The following is a 20,114-nucleotide window of genomic DNA, read 5'->3' as shown; positions in this document are numbered from 1 at the left end:
GCTAGCTTGGTAGGCATAGTCAGAAGGTTGCCGGTTCGAATATAAAAAATGGCTAAAACTAAAAAGGTTTAGGGCGCAAATGTCCTTGATCTTGTTGGATGTATAGGTCTAGGTCTCCAGAAATTTAAGGGAGTGAGGAAGGTTTATGGTTGGGTTTGGCTATACTAATAGCTTGGTAGGCATAGTCAGAAGGTTGCTGGTTCGAATCTAAATAATGTCTAAAACTAAAAGGTTTAAAAAGGGACGCAAATGTATTTGATCATTAGGATTTAATTCATCCTAATTTGATCTTTCTTTCAACACTGGTCGTTGACTAATCTTGGCATTAAAATACGAAAACATGTCGGTTGCTTAGTCAAGCTTGTTTTCTTAAAACCTTTTTTTCTCAGCTCGTGTACATTGCAGGGAAAATATGTGCATACTGATACAAAATATTCTCCTGTAGTTGTGCAGAATCCCTTTAGAAATTAAAATAGGCAAAAAATAAACACAATAAATTCACCTGGTACTTATGGGTTGCCATGCTGGTTACGAAATAACAACGATAATTAAAAAGAAAATATAATCAAATCGAAGAAATTCCAATCACATGTTTTATTTACAGTTTGGAGTGAAAATAGAGAAGTCTGTGTATTACATATTTTTGGCCTAGTTTTCGATCACTGGCCGACCTCTAGTCAAATATAATCTAAAATTTTAGAATCTTTATCTTTGACTGTATTTTTTTGTTATAAGTGTATAAGGTCAATGAGCCTCGAATACTTAAAAGATTTGTCAAGTGGAAAATGAGAAAGCAATACAAATTTATAATATGTACAACCATTAAAAGTCGTCCTCTACGAAAAATGGAAAAATTTGATAAAACTACATTTTTGTTATCAGTTCGCTAAGCTATGGACCTCGAACACTTCTTGGTACTTCACATGGAAAGTGGAAGTAGTAGTATAAAAATACCCAAACTTTAACTACCCAAAACCTAAATGAGAGATTAAATTGTATACAATATATATCACGGTAAATTAAAAGATTTTAATTAAAGCTGTGTCCTACACTAGTATAAATTTTTTTAATCCACCTAATTATTTCTTAATTGTTAAGCAAATAGCGTGCTATTGTTTGAGTTATGTAAAGCTACATGTTATATAACCGTTACTAGTTAAAGATAGGCGCATTCTCTACACAACTCTGTATGTACAGTGTTTAACTCATCTTCACCACGAACGAGTTATGTAAAGTATACTTGGAAAACCCGTTGTTACGAAATAAGGAAATGTTTATGTTTCTCGTCGAAGGTTCAACATTTCCTAAAGAATATTTTAAGAACAGATAGGGTTACTTACTTAAAATAAACACAATTTTAAATTTTTTCGACAAGCTTTTACCTATGTGGGTGGTAATTTGATTTTCTGCATGGTCGAGGCTTTGGGGAACACAGGAAATAAACTCAATTTTAATATATTTTTTAATGAGCCAACAAAAGAAGTTACATCCACCACAGATTCAAACATGAGTAAAACTGGACTTGTGCTGGTTAATTAGTTAGTACAAAGAAAAAGGTTATATTCGTCAATCGACAGTGAGACCAAGAAGCCAAATAAAGATCACAAAAGACGAAAAATTAATACTATGCATGCAAACTATATTTGTATGTAAAGAGGTGCTAAATTAAACTATAGTCCACTAAAATTTGTGGTTTTAGTTTAAATTAAACCTACCTAAATATTCACACCAATCAGTGGACTCTAAGACCCAAGTAGAGATTAAGAAACATTTGTCATAGTTTGAAATTTTCAATAGAATTTCATCAGAATTACTTTCCACTAGTTATAATATCTCCCTCTCGGATTGCAAAATATCCCTAATCGTGGAAAATTCCCTTTGGTACCCCGCTGGGTGTAAAAATATCCCTTTGATTGTATAAAATCCCACAAGTTCACTCCCGATTTTTGAACTGTGTATTGCTTGGCAAATCGAGGCTACTAATTTGTATTGTTTACCATAAAACATTCTGACTTATAACATTCACCTTTTAGTTAGTAATAAATACCCCATGATTATACATATTTGTATCCCACGGGGTGCAAAAATATCCCTCAGTCGGTATAAAATCCCACGAAACGTTGATGATGCAAACTGCTTCTGGTAGCAAACACTAGATAAGTGTTATCTAAATGCTGTTGTAGCTCATTATGAGCCATATATCAGCGAAAACGAGATTTACAGTTGAGAAACTATATTAGAAGAACAGTTCAATGTCATATACACCTTTTCGAATTTTATTTGAGAAACAGCTATGTTTATTTGAGAACATATCAATTGTATTTGAGATTAGTCAAACATATTTTAGAAAACATCAAATGAAGTTGAGAGCAGTCAGTTGTATTTGAGAAGGCATCAAATTAATTTAAGAGCAGTAAATTATAATTAAGAAATGGTTAAATGTATTTGAGAACTTGTGATTTGATAATGAGAAACTCAAAATTCAGCTGATAAATAATAAACTTCTTAAATTAAAAGCCCTAATTCTGAAATGAAATTAACGATTTCTCAATTCCATATAATATTTTTTCAAATACAATTGACGATTCTCAAATACATTTGTCGTTTTATCAAATTCAACTGACTAATCTTATTTACATTAGATATTTTCTCAAATACAAGTAATTATTCTCAAATTTAATTAATAACTTCTCAAATAAATGTGGAAGAGGTGTAGCGTGTGCTCCCGCTATCTCCGCGTTCCGCCATCTCCGAACCCAAATCTGTCCCGCCACCTCCGAATTCTTGAGGGACCCTTATAATCCCGTCACTGCCTGCGTTGTTAGCTGTCATTGCATCCACGGCTGCGAAGCCCCGTGGATGGAAGATTTAATGAAAATTTAACCCGTGGGTTAGGTTAGGTCAGGTCAGGTTAGGTTAGGTTAGGTTAGGTTAGGTTAAGTTAGGTTAGGTTAGGTTTGGACGGAAAGTCTTAACGCAGGAAGTAACCGAGGATTATAGGTGTCACTCTGAAATTCGGAGGTAGCGGTACACGGAGGTGGCGGGACGCGGAGATAGCGGGAGGTAACCGAGGTGTAGTACTGGTCGTATCCCAACATATACATACACAATGGACCACAGGTTTCATCCTGTTCAAGATGCAATAGAATGACATAATCATAGACAAAAATAATTAAATATATACTGTCAGCCGAGCTGCAGTTACCATGGTTACCATAGGTTCTGGAGCACACCGCTGGGAGTGTCGTGTATTTACGTAGCGCGTACGCCATAACAAATGACACTCCCAGCGATGAGCGCCAGAACCTATGGTAACTGCAGCACAGCTGACGGTCTATATTTAATTCTTTTTCTCTATGATTATAAGTACTTCAACACGAACCTATTCTGACTATTTTTCTCACTTATTTGACCTATTCTAGCTTTACGCTGCCAATCTCCTCAACATTTTCGAAATAACCAATCATACGTGCAATTCGATTTTGCGCCACTCTTTTCTATCACTGTATAACCTGTGAATTCGCTTCCCTTTCCATTCGCGCACAGTATCACAAACAGGCATACTATCCGCTTCAAAAGACTTTTACTTTCATCCACGGTTTTACTAGAACGGATTCTGTCTTTCGACGTATGGAAATAATAACAGTTTCTTTAAATGGGGAAAATGGTCTTTGAACGTTTCGCTACAGTGAAAAGTAATAAATTGTAATTGTTTTTTGTTATTTAATTTGTTTTAAAAATCCTACATAGTAAAGTCTGTAATTTTAGACTATAAGAAAATGCAGTATGATTGTTTATATTGTATTAGTACAAAGTCATTCAGTATTACATAAAATATGCCACCACAGCAAACCTGCAGACTTACCGTAGCGAATCGGATTTGTACTCAACTATTTCACATACATAATACAGTACATGTCAGATTTGCTCCTTATTTAAATAACATTAGGTTTTGGACGTTGCTCCAAGGAAATAGCACCATAGTGATAAGTGTGTAATGTAATGAGACGTACTTTAATAGGTTATTCCTTATATGGGGAATTTTCTAAAAATAATTTTAAGACATAGGCCCCTATCCGGTAAATAAAAAGCCAAAATCTGAGCTTAAATAATTATTTTATGATACTCTAGCGTAGCGATACACCAAAAGCGTGGGGATATCTCAAAATCTCAAGTTAATCTAAAGTTAACTTCTTAGGCATTCATTATTGCTTCACTTATTTCATTCTTAGATTTTGTAAAAGTAGTTTTCATTCGCATTTGACCATCCTCCTACAAATGGACTACTGTTGTATACATAGACTTATAAACTTCAATATCCCTTCTTGTACAGCTCATGCTATTTTACCCATATAAATAAACATTATTGTTTCTGCTAACTAACACTGAAGCATTTACCTTGAAAACGTCATTGAGATCCTTTGATGAGTTTTTGATGATAATATGAATCTCACAAGACATACCTAATGATTACCAGGTACTCAATGGGTGGTTTAGAAATTTACTTATCAATATTTATGTAGTCTTAGTCCTATACCATCGTCCAAAAATGAACTAGAGCTGCTTGTCGGAGTGCTTGTTGTTGCTGAACGACTCAGATATCGGAAAAGATCATTTCGTTTATTGTTAGAGTATTAAAACTCAAACTTGTTAATTTTTACGCATACAACAAATATTTACACATCAAATGGTAGTCAATGGTTCAATGGTACTAAGCATTTTTTATAATATTGGCAATCTTTAGATTTTCAAACATTAATGCTTCAAAATCATAGATAGAATTGAATATGTAGTGCTGATAATTTTGATTGCTCGTGTTGTTGTTATCCAATTCGAAATGTTAACCATCCAATTTTTTCTAGGTGCATAAAATGGTAAAGCAAGCAAAACACGTAAACATTTATTTAAATCTTTTGCAGATTCTCTAATGTAAGCTATCCATCTTGTTCTATTTCTTGGACGCCTTTGGTCCAAAGGTTTCCAACAAAGGATCATTTAAAATTCAAAGTCAGAGGTCTATTTCAGTCTGGTGCGATCTTTCTCAAACAGCTGATTTAATCAGTTGTTTCATAACTCCCGAGAGTAGAAGTAAGGAAACCTATATGGGGAATATAACAATAGTAAACAACCATGATTAAGGCAATCCTATTTTAATATAAACTCAACTAATTGTGTCTAAAAATAACTATCATCAGAGTTGTGTCCTCCAATCTCAGGATTGTTATACAGAACAACCAAGAGCTCAGCTTTTAGAGAACAATAATCTTGAACATAACTCCAACTCAAATTTGGCTTAAAATGATTTTTTTACGTGACTTAGACCCAGTTTGCATACAGAATAATCTTTTTTTAATTATCTCCAGCTGGAGAAAAAAACCTTATACAAAACCTCAACTCACTTTGGCTAGAGAAAATCACCTTTTACAAAACCTCAACAACTCTTTGGCTCGAAAAAATAATATTTTACGTCATCTCAACGTAGTGCCTCTAAAGACAATCATATGTGACATCATATGAACCAAGTGTTGTTGTCGCTAATATTGGTACTGAATTTGTTTGTCCCGGAAAAGACTCATTTCGGAAGTATCAACTGAATTAATTTACAGCCAGCGATCTTTTTAACACATCAACATATGAAGTAAGACAAACGACAAGAGGGTCCACAGTTGTTTAATTGGGCTGACTAAGTCTTAAACAGCCCTTCCACCATAATTGGCGCCAATTGGACCACCGCTCCAGACAAATCATATCGCCGACAATTGGGGCTAATTGTCTACTTCGGCCCTCTTGTGGGACTGGGCTACAGTGAGCTTCAACTCCTTAGCCTGTGGAAGCTTAGAGGGTAAACCACCAAGAAAAGTTTCTTTTTTGAGTAAATAGTAAGACGTGATGAAAATTCGATTTTAAAATTCTACACACTGGTACTTTGCGAATCAATATTGTAAATCAAACTTACGACCTTGGATTGAAGCTTGATTTATAATCTTTGAAAAAACTGCATTAAATAAAAATTAACTGATGGAAGAAAATGTATTAATTCAATTTCAAAATGCTCAACCTCTTGCAAACTAATGTCGCTATGTAGGTATGTACATACCAAATGATGGTACATGATGCCAGATTCATGCCTTTTCTGAACTGTTTCACTATCTAAAATAATATGGAACGTTTTATTTATAAACTGCAGCTTATCGTATGGGTGTTTTTCAGTTGAAGAGTTGGAGCATTGACTATATAACACTACTGTAGTGTTATATAGTCAATGGTTGGAGACAATGTTAAATCAAATAAAATAAAATCATTTTATTGGGCCAAAGTAACAATGATACAGTTTTATCCTAAAAATAAGAGACTAACATTTGGTTAACTTAAGCACACTTTACACGCAACCATCATTAAATACATCAACACAGATTTAGATAAAAAAAAGAATAATCTCCTAGAATTTAATTTTCTCCTTAATGTTATTTCAAATGTTAAAGTTATTTGAAAGAGTTCAGTGACGTGTGCCGGCCAACTATGTTAAATGTCTACCGTGTTATGCATGTGTGTTAAATGTCTATGTCTTTAAGAAAATTCAACGACATTCAATAAATGGAATATTTTATCGTTCTGTTTTGATAATGTTAGTAATCGAAACTAGTCAACGGAAGATCGACTGAGGAATTGTGGACGTCAAGGTACTTGGTTATAATCAATAGGTTTACTACGCCCTACAGACCTTTTTTACTCATACTGTATAAACCGAATGGTTTGACTTCGCTCGTAGAAGTTAGACGAGTTCGTTGTTCGCTGTGACACATGATTCATAAACAAGTGTTGAACCAACTGTGTAAAGATAAGTCAGCTGTTAGCATTGTTGCCACAGTCAGCTGTTGAGCTGTTAGTCTCGTGAGTGAACTGATGAACTGACTGGCTCAATTGGCTCAAATTGTACTTTACAATCGCCCTTTGACTACTGGCCTGGCCGTCTTGAGCCCTCAAACTAAACTGGTCCTTTATATAGTCCGTCGTCTGCAATGCAATTGTTGTCAAATGTGTCCATGGTACATTATTTTGTTGTAAATAAACATTGAAAGTTTTTATGTTTTGTTTAGATTTATGTAGTTTGTCTACTACTCTGTTTTTTGGCAGGTAAACTCGGTTGAACAGCGTTGCATCAAACTGTAGGTTATCTGCTATTTTGGCGGGTAAACCCGAATGTACAGCGTTGCATCAACCAGTAGGCTACCAGTAGGTCTGCTACTCTGCTATTTTGGCGGGTAAACTCGGATGAACATTGTTGCATCAACCTGTAGGCTGACTGCTACTCTGCTATTTTGGCGGGTAAACTCGGTTGAACAGCATTGCATCTACCTGTAGGGTGTCTGCTACTCTGCTATTTTGGCGGGTAAACTCGGTTGTTCCGTGCGCGATTTACATCTTACGCGGTTTGACAGTGTCAGAAAAAACTGGCGCGTTTCACAAGAACCGCGTTTCGCCACAGCCTGTGAATGTCGCTGTTGCGAGTTCAGTGGCAATGTTTCGAAAAACATATATTTAACCTGACTAGTTTAACCGGTTCCTTACTCTAATGAAATTCAAAATTGGGTATAATGATAAACTTTATTCTACGGCGTATTCCTGTGATTACTTCGGTTTGAGATTACTTGAGGGAAATGTCAAGACATTGTAAATGTTGATTATATATCTACAGTAACCTCTAAACACATATTTACAGATTGCTGAAGAGCGACATCTTCATAACGTTTTTGGCTTTCATTGTATCCCTATAGTGAATTAGTGGAGTTTCAGTAGATGTGGTGCCTGTTAGTTATACCTATACATCATACCTCAAGACTTTATCGATGTCATCCTAATCTTTTAATTACGACATATACAAACATTTTGTAGCATCTCCTCTGTTCCATTGTGTAATGAAATCAAGTTTCAATCACATTTATCTCAATATTTTCCCACGATACTTCGGGATGACGATGAGATACTGAGCAAAAAAATACCTCCATCACACCTCAAATTGTTGATATTTTCTTATTCCTACGTTATCTACGTGAAATATATTTTATGGCATTGCGTTTTTAACTTTTGTTCTTTATTGTAAATGAGTAGTATAAAGGAATTTAAGTGAAATGTCTTCAAAAAAACTTCCTGCAAAACTTGATAAATATTGAGATGCTGTCGATGTTTCTGATTCCTAAATTACTACATTTATACAATCAGGAATACTGCCACTGAGCAATTGAATTGGGACTCAACTTTAAAGGCATTTCTCTCAACATCTTCCCCAAACTCGAGATGTTTTGATGTTGAGTCGCGAGAGCAGCGAAGACTCACGTGATAAACCCGATGATAAGAGGGAGAAGTGGCAACGCCGCGCCGACAAAAACTGGTCGTTTTGATCTTTTGGTAAAACGGGTTTGGGACCGGACCGCGGACTGGTCCTGCGTCCACAAAAAATAAATAGATTTTCGAACTTTTCCACTTTGTTAGTGGACATGCGGGCTGTCGAGATTAACTAATCGAAAGTGGTCCTGGTTGGGAAGCTGGTGTATTTATTTGGTGTTTGAAGATGCGTGATTTGGGCTTGGTAATGCAAAATGTGCTGATGAAATGCAATCAGTGGAGAATTACAAAGTAGAAATGGAAAGTGGTTTTTGTTTTATTTTATATTTTGAGAAATGAACGTTTTGTTACAGCAAAAATACAAAACTCAAGAAAAATTTTAGAAGTAGGATTTATAAATTTTACTGGGTGATACATATTTATTTAAATGCATTTTAAGGTATCCCAGGTCCAAGAACTTGATCAAATTAAAGTAGTACCTTTATGTTGCGGTTGTCCTTGAGTATTTGTATATTATACTATACGTATTGCGCTAACTTGTGTAGCATTCAGGGTGTCTTCTTATGTAACACTTACTAACACTATAGAGTATACATTTACAAAATGTAAACACGTCATCATACACGTTCATCGCGGTCGAGTCGATCGTGTAAACAGCTTTCGAACACGAGGCGAGAGGTCTTACCATAGAGCAAATAAACTGCAGTTTTATTTATTTATTCTATGGCGTTTATTTATTATATGGTCTTGCTTTCTCCGTTTCTTTTCTTGTGTTATTTCTTGAAGATCTTGTAAATATATAGATAATAGTGTTAGTGCTAGTGTTAAAACATAAGGAGACGCTCTGAAGATGCCACACAAACTGGTGAAATGCGCATAGGATAATACAAATTCTCAAGAAAAAAGTCAACAAAAAGGTAACAACTACTTCAATAAAATGCGTTTGTTTTTTGTAAACTGAACGTAAGATGGACAATCTTTGTTTACATGTATCCTTTGGCCCTTTCTTAAAACAGACTTATCAGAAGAAATAACGATAGTGGAAGTGGATACGCTGGTCCAGACGCGATACCAAAAGTGGTTTGAATAAGTTGGTCAATTCATTTTTGTTATTGTGCAATGGATGACATTTAGAATGATTTTGTGGTGCAGTTTTGTACTTTGGTAATTTTTGTAAACGGAAAAAAATGTTCACTTACCTATCTATAATTTTTTTACGATCACAAACCTCAATTTCAGACTTGGTTCAAGTCTTATAACAAGACAGAGAAAATAAGAACAATTTGTTAAAGCGAGAAGCATATTTTCTCCCAGCTGAACGCTGAACAGGCTGTTTCGCAACAATTCCGCCGGTTCCAGAAACTGTGAAACAGCTGTTTCATGCACCATAATTGTACCATATGACACGGCCGTGAAGCTGTTTCATATTCGTGCAAGAAATGTGCAGCTTTCCTATAACCAACATACTATTATTTATGTGTTCGATATCACAGCTGATTTGATTATATTGATGTAATTGTGAATGTAACCAATACTCAATTGTTTTGAATTTGTGTACAGTATGCATTAATGTGCATTTTAGCCAGTATCCAATTTACTCGCTATTATGCCAAATATCATTTATAACAAACCAAGTAATAGGTATGAGTACTGTATGTGTATATCAACTTCTGTTCCCAAACTTCCGATTATATCAAAGTAAACTAATTGACATTTGGCTCAAAACGAAGCTTGAAGAACAAAACCAAGATGTCATAATCGTACTGTCAACATGCAAGAAACAAACATTGTAAGTTCGACACATTCTTAAATAATTCCTAGCATCCCCATAAGCACTTGGATCAAAAACATAGCTTAAGGAACAACACCAATATCCCATAACAAACATTCTTATTCAAACTATCATACACTTTCTATAAATTCCCTAACACATTCCAATACCCTTGGACCAAAACATAGTTTGAGCAACACCAAGATTCCATACATTTTCCCTCAACCAGGCACATTCCGTTATGAAATTCCCGAAAAAAGTAACTCGCCCAATGTTTTATATGATGACACATATACTGGTAGGTTCCAACGTCAAATACCAGAGCACAATTATCGCAACACAATGAACACGTGTTTCTATAGTTTAACTTCACAAGTGTCTTCGCCGAACTCATTGCCAGGTCCTTGGTGGCATTCGCAATTCTCCCAGAATGCTCTTCGCCTCTTCACCTACTCACACGTAGCAATAATGCTTTCCGCGAATCAATCAGTTCAGAGCAGTGTTTGACTTTCAAGCTCTTCGGCATTGTGAACGAAAAACTTAGTGATGTCACTCTACATGAAGTAACATAGGAACAAAGGCACTACACCAACACTACAAACTTGATCTTCGGGGTTCGAGATCATTCGGGTTTGAGGGAAGATTTCAAACAAAGACACAGAAAAGTAGCAATGTTAATAAACAAAGGAGGGGTAGTATTGACAATCACAATTAGGAAAGTCGTAAACAGCAGATGGAAGATGCAAACAAATCCACTCAAATTGTGTAAGAATATTTTGTAATGAAACAGAAAAGATTCGCATATCAAAGAGTAGGTGAACAAAAGGGGAAATAATTGCATAAAAATACTCAAAAAGGAAAAGAGCATTGCTTAACAACATATGTAACACTATCAGGTTCTCAAGACAACTCTCAGGAGGGATTGTAAACCATTTGTGATTCTTCTAAAATATCGTAAAAGTGTAATTTGTTTATTAGATTTTTGTGTATAGGTTATTGGTTTGTTTAAAGAAAAGTCATGAGGTGGCGGTGGCAGTTCCTAAATGCCATATACATGTATACCCTCTTAAGAGTCTTCCGTAGTGGAAGCCATGTTGGATTTCTTCCCCATAAGAACAATGTTAACTTTGGGTCCAAATATCTCATCAGCAAATTGTCATATAATTATGGATAAGGAGTTAAATTTAAGGAATTGCGGTCCTCTAGAGATTGACGTTTTTTATTTCACAATTTTAAATTTTTATAATGAATAATTGATTATTAATTAGCTTAAAATTAAGCTAATTATTGAAAGGAAATGAAAATGGATTTTCGAAATTCAAAAACGTCAGTCACGAGTCTATTATGTTAAAAATACAAATTATAAATTTCAAAGCTATATCTTTACAAATAACGCCGTTACGTGTCCACAAATGATGTAATGTTTAACATTGTTCTTATGGGGAAGAAATCCAACATGGCTTCCACTAAGGAAGACTCTTAAATCCATTTTCCATAGTGGCTCTCTGCGTCAACTACTTCGTCATTATTGCTTCCGCCGTTTCGCCCTTCGAGACATCCTCGGGGCTGCAAAAGCCTACGAAAGAATACGATTATACACAAAACAAGGATAACACTTCAAAAATTTCTCACACAACAAAATCGTACCATAAAATCTAAGTACCTCTTGGTATCATGTTGCGCCGCTATTACTGATTAATACATACAAAGTGCCTCCGTAGCCTTGCTTTGATTTAGGACCAGTCGTGGCGGCCCGCAGCATCATAAATACCCAAACTCGTCCTTTTAAACCCAAGGGGCAGGAGAGGGGGAGTGTCCATTTTTTCGGTTTAATTGGAGCTGAACCCCAACTCTTCGGTTCCTGGTCCTTTGTCTGTTCCTTGACTCAGCAAACCTGCAGGACCTTGGCGAAGTCACGTCTTGAGGAAACCGCAAGCTTTTGTGTTTTATTTACGTTCAATTTCACCGGTCTTCCATTTAATGTGGTGTTTCTGTTAACCTTGAAGTTGACTTTGTTTACTTCTGTTTGGCATAAATAGCTCGGTAAATTTATTCAATGACTCGTGGATGGATTGTCATGGCGCCGGAGTGACCTTCTAGCCTGTGTATGTTTCTTGATAAGGAAATAATTAATTATTTACAACTTTTATAAAGGGTCCTTCATAATTTAAATAAAATCTTGCCTAACTATTCTTTTGATGTAAAAGTTCTAATTGGTCTGATAATTAATAGTAGTTGAAACTCATACCACTTTCCCTTGTTTATTTACAAATGTTGTTGCCAAGTTCAACTGACGTGTGATCTTTATTCATTTAAACCCTTTATTTCATTTAGCACAAGTTTTGACAGTATCAATATCGTTCTACGTTGCAACGTTTTGCTATATAAAAGTTTGCTGAAGGCAAAGTTTAACAAAATTAAATGGTTTTGAATTGATTTAAGGCATTAAATAATTGGTTATTGATTATTGATCATATACATCGAATGGAAACATACTATTGAGAGTAGTCTTAACTAATCCTTAATTTTCCATACGATGAAGTCGTAAAATCTCTATGCTTATGTATAAAATAATCATAAACGCTTTGAAAAGAAACATTATCCACATTCCCACACATGTATCTATTTGCCGGGAATTGAACCAGTCGCTGTAACACCGAAGTCAGAGAACATACATTAGTTTAGCAACACACACCACACATTTTCACATTCCTCTGTAGCATGTATCAGTTGATACTTTTTTCATATAATTTCGATCTAAACCCCTTGTTAAGGAAAGTCGAGGACATCAAGGGCTTCAACTCAGGTTGTTGCTCCGGTAACTCAACACTGGATGTATCCGTGTTCTCAATCTGCGCGATCGCTTGGAAATCGGAAAAAATACTTCCGTCGCTTTTTGCCGTGTACAATATCGCAAGACTAAATCACCATTTTTAATTGATTCATATAATAATTACTGTCTGATTAATGATTGTTTGAAACTAGGCCTAGCTGCCTTTGACTATCGGGATAAAAAAATCTGTCTAAAGAAAGGGTGGCCGGAATTCAACCACAAGGAATGTCACCCCCAAACGCTGACGTTACTATGACGTAGTAACCTGAGGGCTCTCAAGATTTTTCTCGTGCGGAATTTTACCCCTCTTGCCATGGAGCCTAATGAAAATAGAGAGTAATTGTTAATACATTAAGTCTGCAATAAAGGCAGGATTTTTACCCCCTACCCATATAAATAGACTAAGGTTAGATAACTGTAGATGTAATGCCCGGAATTTTACCCATGGAATTTATTTTACCTCCTTGTCCATGGTTTCAGAAAATTGTAGATATACACCCCGGAATTCTACCCATGGAATTTATTTTACCCCTGCCCATAATTTCAGAAAACTGTAGATATACAGCCCGGAATTCTACCCTGGAATTTATTTTACCTCCTGCTCATGGTTTCAGAAAACTGTAGATGTAGGCCTACGGCCCGGAATTTCATCCCCAGACCTTTTACTGCCGAATAACTAAGTCGAAATTTTATCCTCTAACCAGATATAGAATTTGGTCCCCTTTATCATTCTAATATCACTGAGTATAAAACTAATAAGGTACCAAGTACATTATACAAAGTGATTTAAACTGTTGTATGATACAGAGAGGTAAATATATAATTAATTCAGTATTTTTCCTTTACCGATAATTTTTCAATTAATTTGTTTTCATAATTTGCATTACACATTGAAAGGATGGCTTATTTATTTCAGATTGATTGAGTCAATAGGGGAATATAAAGCCGTACATTACCTTGTAGAATTAGCACTCAAGCTAGTTTTACTTCAGTTCTATACACAATTACTTTTTTTTACCAAACGTTGAACCATCTCAATTCGTTTATAAAGTTCAAAGTTTGGTTACAAACATTATTCTCTTGAAAGTTTTTTCACACCAAAAACATGTTGGTGGTATTCTCGGGCGAGCAGACAGTAGTTTTCATGAGACTTTTTGTATGTTTTATATATGCTTTCATCATGCTGCTTGCAATAAAAGGGTGACATTATGTGAAAACAGCTGTTCCAACCAAACACAATAATTGCTAAAATGACTGACGTCATCAACAGATGGTTCATGAAGAACAATAACAGACATCTTGTTTATCAACGTTTCTGTAGTGTTAAGTGTCTGTTTCTACATATGGTTAGTAGTTATAGAAAGCACGACAGTAAATTTATCGATCAAAAATACTGTTAACAGGATAATAATCTCAATAATCAATAATCGTTAAAGAAGTAAAATAATTTACATATTTTGCGATCCTTCAATATTTAATTAAATCACTGAACAACGCTTTATCCCATGCTTCTATAAACGAGTTGGGGATGGTATTTCTCCTTAACTAAATTTTATTTGGACCGATATCACAGATTTATTTCTTTGATATTCTCGTAATATAACTAGACTCCATAAAATACTCTTATATTGGGTATCTATATATTGTAGGCAAGCATGTTTCTTTCAAACCTTTTTTTTTCTCAGCTCATGTGCATTGCAGGTAAAATCTACGCATTCCGTTAGAAAGGCATTTCGCTGTAGATGTGCAGAATCCCTTTATGAATAAAAGTAGGCAAAAAATAAACACAATTAATTAATATAAAATTTAACATTGGCCTTATGGGTTGCCATGCTGGTGACGAAATAACAACGAAATATAAACACAAAATCGATAAATTGTAGACATTCCAATCACATGTTTTATTTATAGCGTGCGGTGAAAATAGAGAAGTCTTTTGTACATTACATATATTGGACGACCTCTAGTCAAATTAAATGGACTGTACCATTACAGTATATAGAAATCAAACATATTTTCAGGATTATTTCCGACAGTTGTCTTTATAACCAGCGCTATCCTTTTGCTATATCTTACTTTACCATGCAGATTCTTATTGAGTTTAGTAAATAGGGTACAAATATATAAAATGTCGCTCACATTATGCTAACAATAATCTTAAATTAATTTTTTATTTTTTTAGCTCTGATTTTATGAATAGAATGAAGATAAGTCGTGCACAACTTTTAGTTCAGTACGGTAGTGTTTTTTTTATGCGTCGAAATATATAGATCAAAATAATACAGAATGTAAAACTAATTGTATTTATTTTTTACCAAGTACACGAACTAAGCTATATAGCTTTTAAATAGTGCAATTAGACTCCTCGTCCTATTGGAAAAAAACTGATTCCTGCTTTTAGTTTTCATGTTTGTTAATTTTAACGCTTTAAAATAATTTGTTGTTAAAAAGGCAATTCATTACAGTAAACAACAAAACATACTTTACATAAATCAGGCAAAGCTAAACTTAAAGTTATTTTCAGCTGAGACGAAGTTCACTAGTTCAAATCTCACAATTGTCAAACAAACATGACATATAAGCTCTTAAATACAAACCTGTTGGTGGAATCATAATATCACCATATCAAATTATCTTCATGAGTCCTTCGGATGATAAACAAATTACAGAGTAATTAATCATTATACGTGTTTCCTATACGATTTAATAATTATTAAAACAGAAGTTTACACATAATTAACGTATATTTCGATCTGGTGCATTATTTAACAGTACCTAAATTTACCATATCCGCTGACGTTCTGTTGTCGTTTGTTTCTCTTGAACTTAGACCTGGCTATCAGTTTCCCCGGGTCACTGGGCACTGATAACGATGATAAACACTAATTACTTCATGAACTTTTGGTTTATTCCATCCAAAAACGGACGTTACTGCTGAATAAGCACATAGCTTTATGCTACCAGTCGAATGGAACGGACGTTAGCCTATGATCACGTACTCTCAAAAGTAGCAAGTCGTTCTAGATAACTCGTTGTAAAAACTAACACAATTAACAACAACTTTAACAACATTAACTAACAATTAAAAAATACAAAGTAAATTTATAATCTCACAGTATACTAGATATTTAAATTGGATTAAACACTTTAGATGAAACAACTATTTTGAGATGGTAAATAACTATCCAGCGGCTGTTTAAACAATATTAACATTGCTCTTATGGCGGGAAAATCCATGGACTCTCTTGAAAATACATTCAAAACAACAAACAACATAATCTAACGGTATACTAGATATTTTTTATTATGATCACTTTGGTGTTTGAAAAACTATTTTTGGATGATAATTAACTCTTTAGCAGCTTATTGAAATTATCCAAGATGGCCGCTGGCCTCCAAGGAGTCTTAAGTTTGATTAATCTATTTTTTTTTAGTCATCAGAGATAAAATATTCGTTCATATATCCTTCGTGATATTTTATTGCAAGTATTCCTGCTATATAATAATTGTGGATGAAATACGTACAAGTAGTGCCTAATAGATGCTAATAGCTACTTGTACCTATTACTCGCGAACAAAACAATATGCAGTTGTTACCACAGCGTCTGTTTAAAATATAATAAACCAGTAGTTAAGTTTTGAAATGATTTTAAATGCCAAAGAAGTGTCTATTGTTTAGCCGCGTCGTTGCACTCAAAAACTATTATCCTATCACTAAAGGTTAATCCTAAACTTACTGACAACAATGGTTTAACCTTTTTGGAACGATGTTGAGTACAATGCACTTCAAATAATATGCATTTTAATGTTGATGTTCCAAAGTGCAAATTAACAAGATTTCGTTTCTTGGGAAAATTGTTATAACAAAGCTACAAAGTATCTACCCAGCATTTATGCTCAGGATGAAATACTTAAACGAAATGCAGTAATTAGTTTCAGGAACCTTTGTTTATTTAGAGATCATGCATTCGGTGTTGAGTGGTTTAGTGCAAAATAATTCTAAGGTACCTGTTCTGTATACTGAATTTTAACGTATGTTTCTGGCCTTTAGGCACCATCTTTAACTATTTATAGAACAAAAGTATCCAAAAGTCGACACACAACTAAAGATTGGTTTTGTTTTCAAGTATGGAGTTAAACCTTTTGACTGTTGGTACAACTAGATATTCCATCCCATGGTTAACAACATTTTCATTTTTGAGTACTGTAATGTTTAGGGATGTTAAACTTGATTTGTTTACAGCTGGGTGCCTGACTGGGTTTTGGTGCTCTTCTGGTAGTCAAAAGGTTGACGTTTCGTCCCTACGAAAGTTTTGCAGCTTTTTGATGGATCGAAACTGAGCCCTTCTGTCCTTGGTCATCGGGCTTTTAATTATACTGGCTTAAAAACAGCTGGTAGTCAGTTACAAACCTCCACAGGTTGTCTTTCCATTCTACACTTTCAAAAAATCAGCTTGGAATACGCACTAGCATAGCCTTCAATACAAGGCCACGGGGAGGCGAAGTGGCAACGTCGGAAACCCGTCCGATACAGCTTCTGCGCAATGTTTCTGTTTACACGTTTGTTATTGCAATATCAATAGCCCGGCCGGTGCGACGTTGCCACACCGGTCTTGTATTAGAGAATATCTTACCAAAGTGTTTGATGCTGTATTCAAGAGTTGATTTAATTAAAAAGGACCTCCATTCGGGTATCTCGTTATTTTATCAATTATCAATTATTTAAGATGGGGACGCCACTATATGCGTATTTTAACCCAAATATGAGTGAAGGATGAGTGTATGATGAGTGGCGCGATCTTGTAGTCTTGTTAGTGACTAAGGCCGACATGGTCCTTAGACACAGCTGTTAGTAATGAATAGCCCATACAGCTAATGGCAACTAAGGGACCTACAGTTTATAGTGGAATCCGAACCACATTTTTCCTTGTAATTTACGAATTGGTCTAATTCAGGATTTTACTGTGGATAGTCGTAGTACTCACTAGTGTGGACGTTAATCCACACCAGGGAGCATCGTATTCACAGTGCATCCCCATAAATATCCACAATTCGTGACCTCCTAGTAGCTGGATTACAGGACGACGCCATCCGTCCCAGTTCCAGTTATATTAACATATGAGTAGTATGTTGATACAGAATGTTATTTGTGTTCTGCTTGATAAGTATTGCAAACACATCTACAATATACGTGATAATGGACCAGACATAAACATGGCTGTAGCTATTTTGATAATATTAATAAACAATTGCGATCTGTTGTTGTCTATACGTGATGGTATGCTTCTTACAGTATATCTCTTCTGTCTAATGTTAGCATAAACTGTTATATTTACAATTTTATTTGGTGTGCAATTTACAAATGAATAACACTCGTAAAAGCTATGTTTAATCCTGAGGTAAAGTGGAATTAGGAATGCAAATGTTATGCCATCAGTAAAACTATTTTGGGGGAATGGATACCTGGAAGCGCAATCTGGATTCTACATATTTGAACCTTTACTTATCCAGTTCCATCCATATATCTATATCAGAAATAATGTGAAGAATCTTAACTTATCTTTTGCTGATTTTCACGTTTGCATGCTTTAGTCTCGGAAAGGTGGAGCAAGTATATTATTTCATCTGAAGCCATACCCGTCATACCACACAGTGTGTCATTATTGTTTAATTGCTTGGTTTGAAAAATATTGGGTTAAGTCAGGCTAGACTATAAGGGGTACCGTATTTATTTACGGCTATGCATATCACGTCAATGGTTGGTTTTCTGCGGGAATACGTAAAGTAACTTTTCAACACCACTGAATCAAAACGTCTAATGAACTAGAAGAAATTAACCTTCATCATGTTACAGTGCGACTTAGTAGGTTTATTAAGTTGTCAAAAGTAAGGATATTTTACTCAATTTGAGCAAAGCACTGCGCCTATATGCCAAAAATAAACACTAATAGCAGACAATTAGCTTTTAATCGACTTAACTTTCATCGGTTGTTACAAAATTGTTGGATTTTTGTATGGGTTTTAGTTTTTTTTTTCAGTCACACAACTAAAAATCAAAAAATTATTTTGATTTTTTTGTTTTGGATTATTGTGAGTCCACAAAACTTATCCATCGGAATCATGTTGAACTAGAAGCAAACCTATTCTCTCATTTCATAACGTATTTTTATATTGCATAGACTGAGTTGATAATTTTACATGAGTACTATTACAATAGGAATTTTCATGGAGCGTGAAAGACAAAATATTTTTAACCCAAGTTTTAATACATTCTGAAACCCATATAATTCTTAGTATGAGCTTAAGACTTTTTGTAATGAAGAAGTCATTAAAGAATATTTCCTCACTCATTAAAACTCATTGTCATTACTAAAGTATTGCGTTGCGATATCCAGAAGCACTTTATATAGCCTATTGTTATGAAACTCTTTTCACTGTCAGTGTCAAATGTCAACCCACAATGAGAAGCTGAAAGACAACCTGTTACATAAACCAGAGAAATGTCAACATTTTGAATGACATGAGTAGCAAGCAGAATTGAGAAAACCTTTGGAAATCTTTACTCTGAATATACTGGTGTGTGGTGAACACATAGGTACTTCCAAATAAATTTAATGTCGGTTGAAGTCAATTTTACTCCATAACTAAAAATGGTTCCTGTGAAATTTTTAGTTTATTCACTTTAACAGTTATCTGAACGTTTTCAAGTACACTGAACTAAGATGTTTAGTTTTGGTTGCTATCAGTCAGTTACATTCTTTATCTTCTGTAAACACTCATCTTCAAGATATTTTAAGTCCTCAGCTTATTTAGTGATAATATTAGTATCTGTGAAAATTAAGTGTTCAAGATTAGAAACAAAGAGATGTTGATTGTTTCCTCATGTAATATGAAGGTGATTTATACGAAACACTACTCCTCCGTTAATAATGGACGGATTTTTAAAAACGATGTGTCAAAATTAAGTATTTTTTGTGAAGACAGGCCTCGGGCTTAGGCCCCACAGGCCATCCAAATGCCAATGTATTTCTTATGAAGAAGAGATTTTACTTACTTAAACAGACGAATAATTTGTATAAATTGCATACTAAAACAGCTGTTTATAGTAAACACATGATACACACAAGAGGGTTCATTTTCAGTTTCGATAACTGGAGTGGAGTGATT

This window comes from Macrosteles quadrilineatus, unplaced genomic scaffold, assembly GCF_028750875.1.
Source record: "Macrosteles quadrilineatus isolate MER2022 unplaced genomic scaffold, UCM_ALF_1.0 Scaffold_2__2_contigs__length_208266976, whole genome shotgun sequence".
NCBI classification, from domain to species: Eukaryota; Metazoa; Arthropoda; class Insecta; order Hemiptera; family Cicadellidae; genus Macrosteles; species Macrosteles quadrilineatus.
Note: the sequence above shows the minus strand (reverse complement) of the source record.